We start from the raw sequence: 14142 nt of genomic DNA, 5'->3' as shown, positions 1-14142 counted from the left end.
TAGATATGAAAATATTAATTTCAAAATTTCAACCTAATAATAATATTTACAACTAATTTTTGTTTTTATTAATCAACAATTATTATATTTATTTTTGTTAATTTACTTTTTATTTTATTTTTTCATGAACCATCTTGGAAGTCTTTAGTTATCTATCATGTCTTTTTCTAGTAAAAAAAAGATCCATGATTAAATGTCTGCAGTCATTTAATTTCTCCATATAAATATTTGGTCCTCTTTAAGAAAGGGCTTCCAGAGCCCCTCATCATCACTCACAGAGACCCAGCGGTCCATGGAGCCCATTTTGTGAAACCCTGATTTACATTATAAACAAATATCCAAAATGCCGAAACAATCTTCTTTTTCTTATAATCTCTTGTCAAAAAAGCTCAAATCATCGCAACATATTTTATAACCCATGGATTTTTTTCTTAATTATTTATATTTGTACAATTTATCAACATTTTGAAGGTTTTTGTAATTGTATAAAAAAAAAATTCTGGGTAGGATTTTCACGGAGGGAAAAGAGGATTCTTTTTTTTTTTTTTTTTGTTCACCTGATATATCAAGGATATTTTAGAGTTGCTTCGTTTGTTTTTGGCGTTTTTTAAAATTTCGTTTTCTCTTTGCTAACAAATATTCAAGCACCATTCTTGTCGATACTTTATTTTTCCAATCGATTAAGTTTTTGGTTAATTAATCGACAAATATAGAAAACAATGTGTCTGCGTGGAGAGTGTAGTTCTAGTTATGTTAGACGTTAGATATCAGCTAGGTACACTTTTTATGATCGGCAATACCGTGAAACTGCAATCAAGTGTTAACCTAATACAATTTATTATCATGTATTATTGCCATAGCTCTATCCGTAAGGATATCGAGGCCTTTGTTGTTACATCTGCTGTCTTCATTCGGTCCGGTTGCTTTGTAAAGGACAAAACAAAATTCCGCAATAAATATAGAAATAAATTATGGCCCTCTTGCAGTTTATATCAACAAAAATATTAGGAAAATACTGGAACATATTTTGAGGTTCACCGCCTATAAGAATGAAATTTGATTGGCTATTGAAAATGACGTAATTATTGTAAAATAATTTTAAAATTAAAATTAAATAATATTGAAATTGACGTAACACGTAATAAAATTAAATTAAAAGAATATTAGAAAACAATATTTTTTATTAAATGATTGTTATTAAATACAGAAACAAATAAATAAACATATATATATTTTTTTAACACAGGAATCACCACGTATCAAGGCCAGGAGGCCACTCGAGGGTAAGATTAATGGGTATACATTAGTCAATGTGATTATAGTGTAGTAAACATAAGTAGTGGGAATTTGTAAATTGGATTACTTAGATGGACGGTTCATCAAGAACTTGTTTACATTGGACTTGAAGACAATCAGATTGTAGTCAGCTGGAAAGCAGGCAATCGGAAGAGAGTTCCACAGGCGTGCAGTTCTAAGAAAGAAGTTTTGTTCAGGGAATCTATATTTTGATTTAGGCAAAGATAAAGAGTGTGGGAAATTATTGATAGTGGTTTTGGCTAGACAAGTGTTTTTCGTGCAAGTTTGGCGAAGGGTTGCTATAGATTGAAGCTAAGATAATTAGAAATAATATTGTTCTCAGATACGAGGAAATACCTAAGTCAATTTCCTTCTTCTGTCACACAAATGTCAACGAATGTGAATTGAACATTCCTTCGTCTGTCCCAGACAAATTTTTGTAACAACACATGGGTTATTTCCCAAGCTTCACACTTATTGGAGTTACGGATCAACCCCATTGATGTGGCCATATGGACTTCATCTCTCAACAACCATTCGATAACATTTAAAAAATCCAATTTTCGTGAATGTCTTTCGTGCGGCGTTTATATATAATCAACAATTTGTTCCTTGTGCAATGTCGATTTTTGTTTTTTTTTAATGATTTTATGAGATCTGCTGATTTTTTTTCCTGATTTTAAAATAAATTAAATTGTTTAACTTGCAATAGCCAATCAAATTGCTTTACTTAAATATAACTTTTTTGAAAAAACTTTTACAAACTTCTTTCAAAATAATTATATTTTTATAATAACAATTATCATTAAATAATTAATAACTAAACAATAATTAAATTCTTTTAAACCCATTTTAAATTTTAAATTCTTTTACAATAATTACGTCAATCTCAATAGCCAATCAAATTACATTCTTACAGACGATGTACTCCCAATAATGTCCCAGTACTTTTCCTCATATTTTTGTTTATCTAAACTACAAGACAGCCTAAATAATAATTATCTACGAGATTGGAATCTAAAAAGCATCCACACAAAAAAAGAAAAAATCGGACTATTTTCTTTCCGTTTTGAGTTTTTAAACCTTCCAGTCCTGTGGATAATTATCATCCGTTAATTTATAATGCAGAACGTGTCCACACAAAACACGGATGTCCTTTACTCTCAAAACACATTGTTCACTATATAGTAATACAGATAAGCCTGATGACCGATGAGAAGATGGCAGCGATTATCCTTGTTCTTGGGCCAGATTTATTACTTACGTTAAAACCTCTGGTATATGTGGCGTATCTCTTTATCACTGTAGAAAAAAAAGTAAATTAGAATGCTCAATTGTAAACCAAGAGCATGATATATATTTTATTTGTATATAACATAATAATTTTATCTGGTGAGACCTGTGGTTTGCTACTAGATCATCAACTAGTAACAAGTCAAGAAACAGATGTCCGAAAATAAGTGCTCTTTTTCGTCTTGAGTGCTTTTTCATCCCCAGTTGATGACTGGTTTGACCCTTTCTTTCTGATCTCCTAGCAAGTTGGTGCTCAATTCGCGAAACTCGGGTCTCGTGCGATGAAATTAGGATAGAATAGTGTATATATATATATATATATATATATATATATATATATATATATATATATATATATATATATATGCAATGAATATGTTTATGTGAAATAGGTTTTATTTTATTCATCTTACATTCCGGGAAATTCATTAGTATCTGTTCTGATGCTACACTTAAATTGATTTGTCCTTAATCAATAGAGGGGAAACCTACTTCCAGAGTACCCCTTTTGGGGGAGCTGGTTTTCTCCCACATTAAAAACGACCTTGTGTCACATTTTGTTTATTGGGGAAGCAAATAAATACCATATGTGTGTGTGTACTTTCCTTTAAAGATATCACGTTAATAGAAATAGGTAGAAAGTTTCTGAAAATTAGTAAATAATTGGGTGTCTACTCTTATTAACGTGGTATCTTTAAAGGAAAAATTATAGCTCTAGTGTTCCATTATTGAGCTATCTAAATACGTTATGTATTCATATGTAAAATCATTGTCCCAAGTAGTTAAATTACATATAAACATGTGTGTATGTGTGTGAAAAGCAACAGTAAAAAAGCTATTATTAAATCACTAAGAGCGAGAGAAACAAAAATAATTTTTAAAACATTAATACCTGAATAGAATTAATAAAGGTGGAAAAATGTTGACATTTATATTTTATATTTTTTACCGGTTTTCAGAAGACGAATCAAGAAGTTATCAAACTGGAGGTCTTCATAATTATCCATATTTACCAGTGCGTTTTTTATATTTTTTTATTTTTTTTTACTGTTGTTATTTTGTTTTTCACAAAACCACTCCTAAACATGTATTGATTTTTCTCTATATTTTTCTTCTTTCTTTTTTTATTAATTTTATTTTAATTTGACGTCTGTAAAATAATAAGACCTTTTTTTTTCTTGTGGCTTTTACAAATCTGAAGATGGTACACAATTTTCCCGAGACCTCATTTTAATTGAATAAAGCCTAATTCACATAATTGTTTTCCTGTCATTGTCATTATATATGTACAGCTGCGTCCAAAACTAAGGGACAAAATTTTTTAATCTAATATTTGTTAGAAATAACAACTGTGAAAAGCTGAAATTTTGACAACTGGTAGTCGTTATCATCCATAATACCATACTAAAATTTGAATCATTTGCGACGGATAGAAAAAGAATTATAACAATTATTTATTTATTTTCAAAATTGGAATGTCCAAAAGAAAGGAACAAAATTGAGAAAAACAATGTAAACAGTATGCTATATTCAAATATGCTATATTCAAATTTTTGATTTCATCTAAAGAATAATCTTACTTAGTCATTTGTAAGCGTTGCATCAGCTGGCATCATGGCGAAACGCCAAAAACTTGATTACTCTGTGAGACAAGCTATTGCAAAGCTACACGAGAAAAAGCACACAATTAGAGAGATTCCAGAGAAAGTGAAACGTCCCTAGAGTGTTATAGGCATGGTTGTTAAATCATACAATGATACTGGCAAAATAGTGCTTTTAAAACCGATAATAATTAATAATTTTAATATATATATATACATATATATATATATATATATATATATATATATATATATATATATATATATATATAGTGTGTGTGTGTTTACCTGTCATTATATATATATATATATATATATATATATATATATATATATATTATATGTCATCTTCTACAATATAAATCTCACCTGTCTGCCTGTCTGCCTGTCTGTCTGTCTGTATGTATGTATGTATGTATGTATGTATGTATATATGCCTACAACTTTCGACAGAGGCGAGCGATTTGCACGAGATCGGGATCGTTTTGAAACTCGACCCTTTCCGACGACAAATATCAGAGAATTGGCTAAAAACAATAATTCTTACGTCCTCAACTGAGCACATTTCTACAGGTAGAGGTCGCTTTTTTCGCCGATATTTTAAAAATCAATCCCCTCTTTTTGATTGACTAGCCTTAATTTAAACGTCCGTAACTTCCGGTTTGGCAATGGGTGCAACAGCAAAGACTTCATGTTTTTTTTACGTTCATTTCCTCCTTCGCGGTATGGTTCGGACCTGCCTACCCACTAACACTTTTTTTTTTTGCTTAACACACCCCGCCATACACCTAGCACATATATCTATATATATATATATATATATATATATATATATATATATATATATATATATATATATATATATATATATATATAATAAAATTATGTCTCGGAAGTCGCGTGAAAAGCATATCTTATTTTTCCTTATTTTTCTTTTATTGATATTATCGGAATTTTCCCCTTTTCTTTTCTTTGTACATTCCTACTCTCTGATAAGAACGAAAGTATTTCTTCGAAACTCCGCGGATTAAGGACTATACACTTATCAAGTGTTTCCTTTTCAGATTAAATATGTTTTTAACTCTTTTTCAAAGTGTTTTTTAACATGTTTTATAAACTGTGTGCTCTTATATATATATATATATATATATATATATATATATATATATATATATATATATATATATATATATATATATATATATATATATATGTGCGTGTGTGTGTGCGTGTGTGTGTCATTATATATATATATATGTCAATATATATATATATATGTCAATATATATATATATATATATATATATATATATATATATATATATATATATATATATATATATATATATATATATATATATACTCGCAATAGTACCCGTCGTTGACTGGGTTCAAAAACAGCCTACAGAAAATGAACTCTGATTTATGAAAGTATGATAGGTTATGAAAAGGAAAGGTTGTAAAGAGATAGCTTCGAATTTGGGGGTATCAAAACCAAAGCAAAATATGATGAAAGTAAAAATAAAATAGATAAACCCCATAATTTATTATACCATACCTGTTCACACTGAAACACTTATCACAATATTCTGTGGATCTATATAAAAAAAAAACTTGTTAAACTTTGTGACATATTTCCATTCTGTGGAGGTCAGGTGCGAACGAACACCCCATAATTTTATTATACCATATTTCTTCAAACTGAAACATAATTATCAAAGTATACTTACGCAGATAGATAGGAAAAGTCTTTATTAAAGTTTTGCCTATTTCCATTCTATGGAGGCCATGCGCGAACGCAGACCCCACAATTTTATTATACCATCACTATTTAAGTTAAAACATACTTATCAAAGTATTATTATGTACATCTATATCAAAAACACTTGTAAACGTTTTTTTTTTTTTTTTTCTATACTTTGTGGACCAGGCGCGATCGGATTTTCCTCTAGAAGGTATTCAAAGTCATTTTTATCTAGGAAGAACATCAATGATAGAAAGAGATTTTTCTCATGTTATGGCAAGAAAGATACAGACTGGTTCAGGATGTTTTCTGATTAGATGAATCAAGATTTTGACGTGTTAATGATGCCCCCGATGCTCCCAAACGGTGCAATCGAAGAACTGGAGAAAGATTTTCGACAAGTTGCATAAAAACGACAGTTAAACACGGGAATGGAGGGATAATGGTATGGGGAACTTTTACTGCAGCAGGAGTTGGAGAACTTATTAGATGTAAAAAGTCAATCAATGCAAAGGACTACATTCGAATATTAGAAACAGAACAGTATTCAGAAGCTGGGAATATCCCAGAACATTATTTTTCAACATGATAATGCCACTGTTCACACTGCTAAAGTCACAGAAAAATGATTTTCTGATAACTCAATTGATGTGATATTTTGGCTAGGTCAAATCCCCGATTTAAACCCAATCGAGAATATTTGATTCATAATATCTCGTGTATTGGATGGAAAAACTTTTTTGACCAATGACAAATTGTGGGAAGCTGTACAAAGCGAATGGAATAGCATCTCCTCTTCACAGTGTTCCACTTTCGTTGAGAGCATGTCTAAAAGGATTGATCTTTTAAAGAAATCAAAAAGGAATACGATTCCATCCGAAGCATTTATTAAACTTCTGTTCTGTGTTATTAGTCTCGTTTAAGTTTTCTTGTTCAAATTTTCTCATGATATATATATGTCATTGTATGTATATATATGCCATTATATATATATAATATTTTTTAATAAATATTAATAATTTCTATGCCTACAGGCACTATTGTTGCATGCTTACGAAATCATCAGTGTAGAACTATTGTTGTTCGGGAAATTCAAACCCAATTACAAAGCCATACATGATTCCGTAGGTTAGCATCTTTCCTCCAGGCCACCAACAATTAAAAATTCTTCTGTGACGAAATGCCTAGGAGTGAATAAAAAATATATAAAAACAATCATTCGTCTTGGTACGTTTTGAAGCATCTTTGTTACAACAGATTACCCCCCCCCACACACACACACAAAGATGGTTGACTAATCTCCCAGACAGGGCCAAAAGACAGAGGCGGCCTACAGCAGAAACAGGTATGTCATCATGTGTCATATGTTCTGACACGCACGCACAAACTTCTAGAATCACGGGCCGTAAAATAAACATTACGGATACAAAGACAACAGTCCGTTAAACAACATACATAGAGACATACATATAATCTGTTTATGATAATAACACACTGACATTTAGTAGTGACACGTATACATCAAATCAGTGGCGACTCTAGCCTATTATTGCTTGTCGTGCCGCCCCCCCCTGCCCTTTGTCAACTTTAGTTCCCAATCCGTGGTCCGTGGACCCAAATAAGTAATCATAGTTGCTATTGCGTGATTCTCCATTGCATAGCACAGATTGCATGGTGTTTGTTTTTGTTTTTTTTTTTGTGAACAATCAAGATACTATATAATTTGTGGTCTTGTTGATACAGTAGATAAGATATTTTTTCCCTTTCATAAAAGGTAATATTGATGAATAAAGTTGGGTTTAAATAGCTGTGAAATGATGGATGCAGCAAGAAAAGTTACATACAGGGTTTTTATGAAAAAAAATTACAAAGTATTTACGTATCACTACGGAATTCTACGAAGGTTTATTGGATTGACGGGTTTCTTAGTATTAATATAAAATGACTTAAAACTCGTATTTTTCGTAGATGTCTATGATTCAAAATTCACGAAAAAAAAATTTCTCAAAAAAACAAATTCACTCTTATTCAAAACCTGTTCTTTATTAATTAATGAAACAATAACTGATATTTATTTACAATCTGATATACATGCGTGGTTATGTTTACACAGAACTATTCGTGCTACTACATATTGCAACAGTAGTAGTAATCGTTCTTTATGTGTTTATGCGTATGTATGTGTCTAGAGATCTCTCTCCCCCTCTCTCTCTCGGTCCCTCATCCTCTTCCTAAAACAGACATCAGCAGGCTCGATCGTGCTAAATATTTTAGGCACTATAAGTGGGCTTCACTTTGCGGGTGATTACAGAAAAATCTGGATTTCTCTAACATTATGATTATTACGAGTAAAGGTTTGGCTTGGCACGAATTACATACGTTCAACGTCATAGCCGCTGTTATGGAGTTTTCAATGAATCTGGCGGTGGCCGGACAAAGACAACCCGTTCAAAACAGCATCCTTGTATTATTCCCAGATATATTTATGAATTTTTTGCTACTTAGTTATCGAAACTTGAATAGATATGTAATTTAATTGAGATCAGACTAAGTATGTTTGCTTGAAATTAATGGATGATTTTTTTAATCCATTTTGAATAACATTAACCGAATTATTGGCCGTGCCGGGCACGAGTGGCACTAGTCCCATCTCCGCCCCTGCATCAAATACACCACGATTCAACTATATACACACGTACGTTGATTTAGTAGAGTATATACACGGTTATATAAACACCACCACTATACAACATACACATATATATATATATATATATATATATATATATATATATATATATATATATATATATATATAGTGTTAGAACACAGATTTATATATTAGCTTATTAGTGCGGTAGCTCTTTATTTAACATGATATAATTCCAATTCATTCAAGAAAACATTGAATTGCAAATAATTTTTCAGCTCATTTTGTATATATATACATTTGTAACGTACAAAATTCACCAAACATTCACAAAAAGGCTTCATCGGTGCATAACACACCACAGAAATATTGCTCAAACAAGATGTGTCTAATATGCATTTAATTGATACATATTTAATTTTATATTCCCTTTTCTTCTTTGCATCATTCCAATCAAAGGGAAATTCTCTTTAGACTCCTTTTTTATTTTTATATTTAGCAATTCATAATACATTATGTCCGCCATGTTGTTACCTTTGCCTAATATAGTAAGAAAAGATAAATGATAGATTCGCCAAACAAGTCTCTTTGTACAACAATGTTATTTTCCCTCGAATATACGAATTGTTCTTTTATTCACCAAGTTTATGTTGACGTCAATTCCAACAGATGTCCTTCCCTCCACCATATCAATTCTATTATTTATTTAAATGTAATTGCCATTAGAACTACGTTGGGAGAACGTTTGCAAAGATTAAACATCCGGGTGAAACAACGTGTGTCCACAAAATATACACGGGTCATCCATCACTGCATATCTTATAAATAACCGTTCCTGTGCCTCAAATTTTAGTGTTGATTGACTTATTTGCCATGTTCAGTAAATCATACTTTCACTACCATCTGAAGATTCTAGAAAAAATTTACGTTAAGTCTTTGCGGTCTTCTCTTTGTAAGAAAAGAGAAAACCTCGGACTTAATATAATCCTCCCTTTTCCTCATTATAATCTCAATATCATTATAATATTTTCTCTTAATCATAATCATAATTGTGATTAAATGCTTAAAAAGAAAATTGGTGCAAACCTGTTTTTATACAGCCTGTAGTGATCGTTGGCAGGCAAAAAATAAAGAAAAGAAAAATGGCTGCTACTTCTATTTATATGTTTGCGATCTTGTCAGCTGATATGCAAATGAAAGGTTTCCGGTTTTGAAGAAACAGGACTGATATTTCAGAGACTCGAGCAGTTTGGATTTGGATGTTGGAGGAACAAGTTTTGACAGCAGAGGTACGACTTTTGGTGAAGCGAGTTTGGACAGCAAACTGTTGGAGTAATTAGTTTTGACCGCAGTGTCAGATTTGGAATATAGAGTTTTGAAAGCAAAGTGTCAAGTTTTGCAGTAACAAGGTTTGACAACAGTATGATGGATTTGTAGTGAGTTTTTACAGTGGAAATTGTTACTTAGTTAACTCTTGACTATTTAACCATACTAACCTCAAGTTAGATCTTTTGAACGAGGTTTGAAACGGGTTAGCTAGCCCTTTCAGTAAAAATAAATACCGTCCTTATATATAAAAATAATATTTAAAGTTTTAAATAGAATCTTTGCTAGTTTATCATGGTTAAGTTTTTAAATATATTGTTCTTGGTCTGTCATGCTTAAGCCTGAAATAACATTTCCGTCGATCTGTCACTTTTAAGTTTTAAAATAGTATTTTCGTTGGTCAGTTACACTTAAGTTTAAAAAGGATCTTTTAGTAGTATTTACACCTTTTCTCTTCTGATTTGCTAACTCTGATTCGCCCGTACATGGAATATTGTTGCCATATCTAGGCTGGTGCGCCAGCTACTAGTCTCTTCCTCTTTAGACAGAGTATGAAAAAGAATTTGTAATGTAACAGATTCTGCACTGTCTGTCATGCTCCAACCTCTGTCGCATGGCTGCAGTGTTGCATCATTATGCTTGTTCTACAGATATTTCCATGAACTCTGTCCGGTGGAACCTACTGCTCTTGTACCCCTCAACGCAAATAGGTCCAATATACACGTCTAGCGGCAAAATCCCACTCCTTCATTGTAAACATCCAGAGATACTGAAATTTTTTTACTCCAATAGCTTATTTGCTCAAATCGTCCATCTTTGGAATTCCCTCCTTGTTCCCCGTTTCCCCGACGGCACCAATGTGCAGAAATTTTTATATAATGTGAATATGCTGCCCAACTCTCCACCTATGTTGCTCCACTATAAATATGATCATTATCACAGTAGCCATTTACGCTTCAGTGACAATATGACTTGTTTGAGGTAAAAGTGATTTGAAAAAGAATCTTAACTTTAACCCTAAATTTATATTTAAATAATTTACTCTCGAATATGCGAGGATTATTCCACTGGTCTGGGCAATTCCATGAATACTCATCAGTATCCACTTCCCATGCTAAACTTAACGGTGAAAAGATCGAACAGTTTAAAGCTTTTTACAAATCGAAATTAATGAAGAATTCAAAGAACGCCTCGCTATTAATACAGGGAATCACTTTCCTTTCGGAACCAAATCAGTCGCGGCCATATTTCAGCAAACATTAGATGTCGACTGAACTGTCGACGGAATTTATCAACTACTAGCAGACTGTAAGCGTTATCAGATTGTAAAATACGCTTAAATATGATATTTTAATCCGTAGTCATTATTATAGAGTAAATTCTCTATCGATTATTATATTGTACCACACATATATATAGTGATTTCAAAAGTTTTTAAAAAATATGTGACTTTGGCGTCATTAGCTAGGATCGAAACCAAAAAATATAGCTCTCCAAACTTATTCTTTATCTTCTGAGCCACGTTAAAGCATAATGCGGTTTAACTGTATAAATGTATATTTGTGCATGTGTAGAAGAGCACTTTGAGTCGATTTAAGCCTACGAAGTTCCTTTTTTTTTCAAATTTAAACTGACAGAGTAGTTTGATAGAGATTGTTCTACAGACAGACAAACAGACAGACAAGGTCACTTATACATATATATATATATATATATATATATATAGAGAGAGAGAGAGAGAGAGAGAGAAAGAGAGAGAGAGAGGTGGGGATTATATCAGTGCAGATGCACCTTGCAAGTGTTACTTTCAATATTGCATGCTTACGTATAAAATAGCATTTCATTTGTCAGGTTTAAAATTGAAATAACATTTTCGTTGGTTAATGACACTTAAGTTTAAAATTACATTTTTACTAGTCTGCCATGGCTAAGTTTTTAAATATAATTGCGGCTTCATAATTTGTGTATTCAATTTTTGTGGACTATTATCCTAATCTCCATAGTTGTTGTTCTTGTTGTTTCACCACCATGGCCAATTATTCCTCTGGCCTTTTTCACGTGAATAGGAATGCTGAGTCTTTTAACTGTATCCCCAGTAATTACTACCTTCCGGACCAGTGGCACAACGGATAGGGGCGTTGCGTCTGTACGGTTCTAAGTTAGAATTGTCTGAAGGTAGCGGTTTCAATTCTACCCAAAGCAGTTCAGAGGATTAGTTGGCCAAAACGTAGTGAGACAACAACTATGGAAGGCAGTAATTATTGGTGATACACTTACAAAACTCAGCATTCCTAACCCGTCGCGGTTAATCATCTGAAGAAGGCCAGAGAAATAGTTGGCCGAAACGAAGTGAAACAACAACAACAACTGTGAAGATGAGGATAACAGTTCTAAAAAATACAATACACAAGTTATGAAGCCTCATCTCAAAAGATAAAAAAAAAAAAACATAAATAAAATAAAAATAATGTTTCCAGCTTGAAATAATTTCTGTCGATCTGTCACGTTTAAGTTTGAAATAATATTTCCGTTCGTCTTTCAAATTTGAAATGGCATTTTCGTTGACCAGTCAAACTTGTTTAAAATATCATGGTCTGTCATAAGTTTTTAATATGATGTTCGTAGTCTGCCAGGTTTAAGTCTGAGATAACATTTTCATCTCTCGTGCGATGTCAGTGACACTTAAGTTTAAAAAAAAAGTATTTTCATTAGTAGGTCAAGTGAGTAAGTGAATCAAGTTTAAAATGTATTCTTCGTTGGTCTGTCATACTTAGATTTAAAATCGTATTTTTGTCGGTCTGTCACGCTCAGGTTTAAAATATCATTTACATTGCTCGAGGTGAAAATGGAATAGCCGTATCTTAAGAATGAAGCCATTCTTATTTTCCTGACACTTCGATTTGTCTTCTTAAGAGATCGCCCTCCCCATAAACGCGGCCGGCTCGTCTAAATGGGTTTCCGCTTCAATTCTGTTGAGTGGTATCTGAAATACGAAGAGACAAAACAAGAACTATTCAATTTCAATTCTTGTGGGCCAGTTGGCAGCGTGAATTGCAGGAATCGTTGCAAATAAACACAAAGAGGTCTTGCATTTCATTTCCAAATGTGTCACTTTGGATCTACTGAACTCTTTAAGACAAAAACACAATGCACAAGAATTATGTAGAACTAGAAGGGCCCCGTGGAAATTCCACGAAGCTTTGTACAATATGTTTAATTTCATGTTAATAAATCATTTTAAAATAATAAATGTCGGTTACGATTAATGCTAATAAAGAAAAACACCTGTTGCCACATCTGGGCAGGAGCTGCTGGAAAGGACTTGTCCTACCTTGATAGACTTCAAAATAGACTTCGTAGCCTCGTACGAGATGCCGTTTTCTCTTCCCTGCAACCTTTATCTCACAGAAGAGATGTTGCTAGTTTGTCTCTGCTTTATCATTATTTTCATGGCAAGTGCTCGATTGAGCTTCAATCTATGGTCCCCCCCCCTCGCCAAACTTTCACAAGAAACACTTGTCTAGCTGAAAACACTATCAATAATTCCCTCCATTTATCTGTGTCTAAACCTAAATGTAGATTCCGTAGAGCTTCTTTCTTAGAACTGCACGCCTGTGGAACTGCCCTCCGTTTGCCTGCTTTCCAGCTGAATAAAATCTGATTGTCTTCAAGACCAACGTAAACAAGTTCTTGATGAGCCGTTCCACTTAAGTTAACAAATTTACCGAATTTCCATTACTAATGATTACTATATTGTCCAATTGACTACTGTACACTCTTAACCCTTATCCTCGAGTGGTGTCTGGGCCTTGATAAGTGGTTATGCCAATGTAAAAAAAAAAACACTTCTTTCTCCCTCAAAAAAACATTGTCAGTGTTAGCTAAATATTGTTTAAATAAATAGAATCGTATATATATCTTCGTGTATTTACTTTTAATTGTAGTACTTTTTAAAATAATAAATAGCATGTGTCCTCACTGTAAATATAACTGTCAGCTAATATTTTTCAAATCGATAAAACGAATATATGTCACTATATATATATATATATATATATATATATATAGTGATATTCGTTATATATATATATATATATATATATAGAGAGAGAGAGAGAGAGAGAGAGATTTTGTTATTGTTCAAGCGATAACTACGGTTAATATTGGCGCCGCCTCGGAGCTCATTTTTTTATTTACTTAGGAAGTCGCCCTTTTAATTTGTTTGGACGTAT

The sequence above is a fragment of the Euprymna scolopes genome, chromosome 25 (genome assembly GCF_053919585.1).
Source record: "Euprymna scolopes isolate OS-2025 chromosome 25, ASM5391958v1, whole genome shotgun sequence".
Classification (NCBI taxonomy): Eukaryota; Metazoa; Mollusca; class Cephalopoda; order Sepiida; family Sepiolidae; genus Euprymna; species Euprymna scolopes.
Note: the sequence above shows the minus strand (reverse complement) of the source record.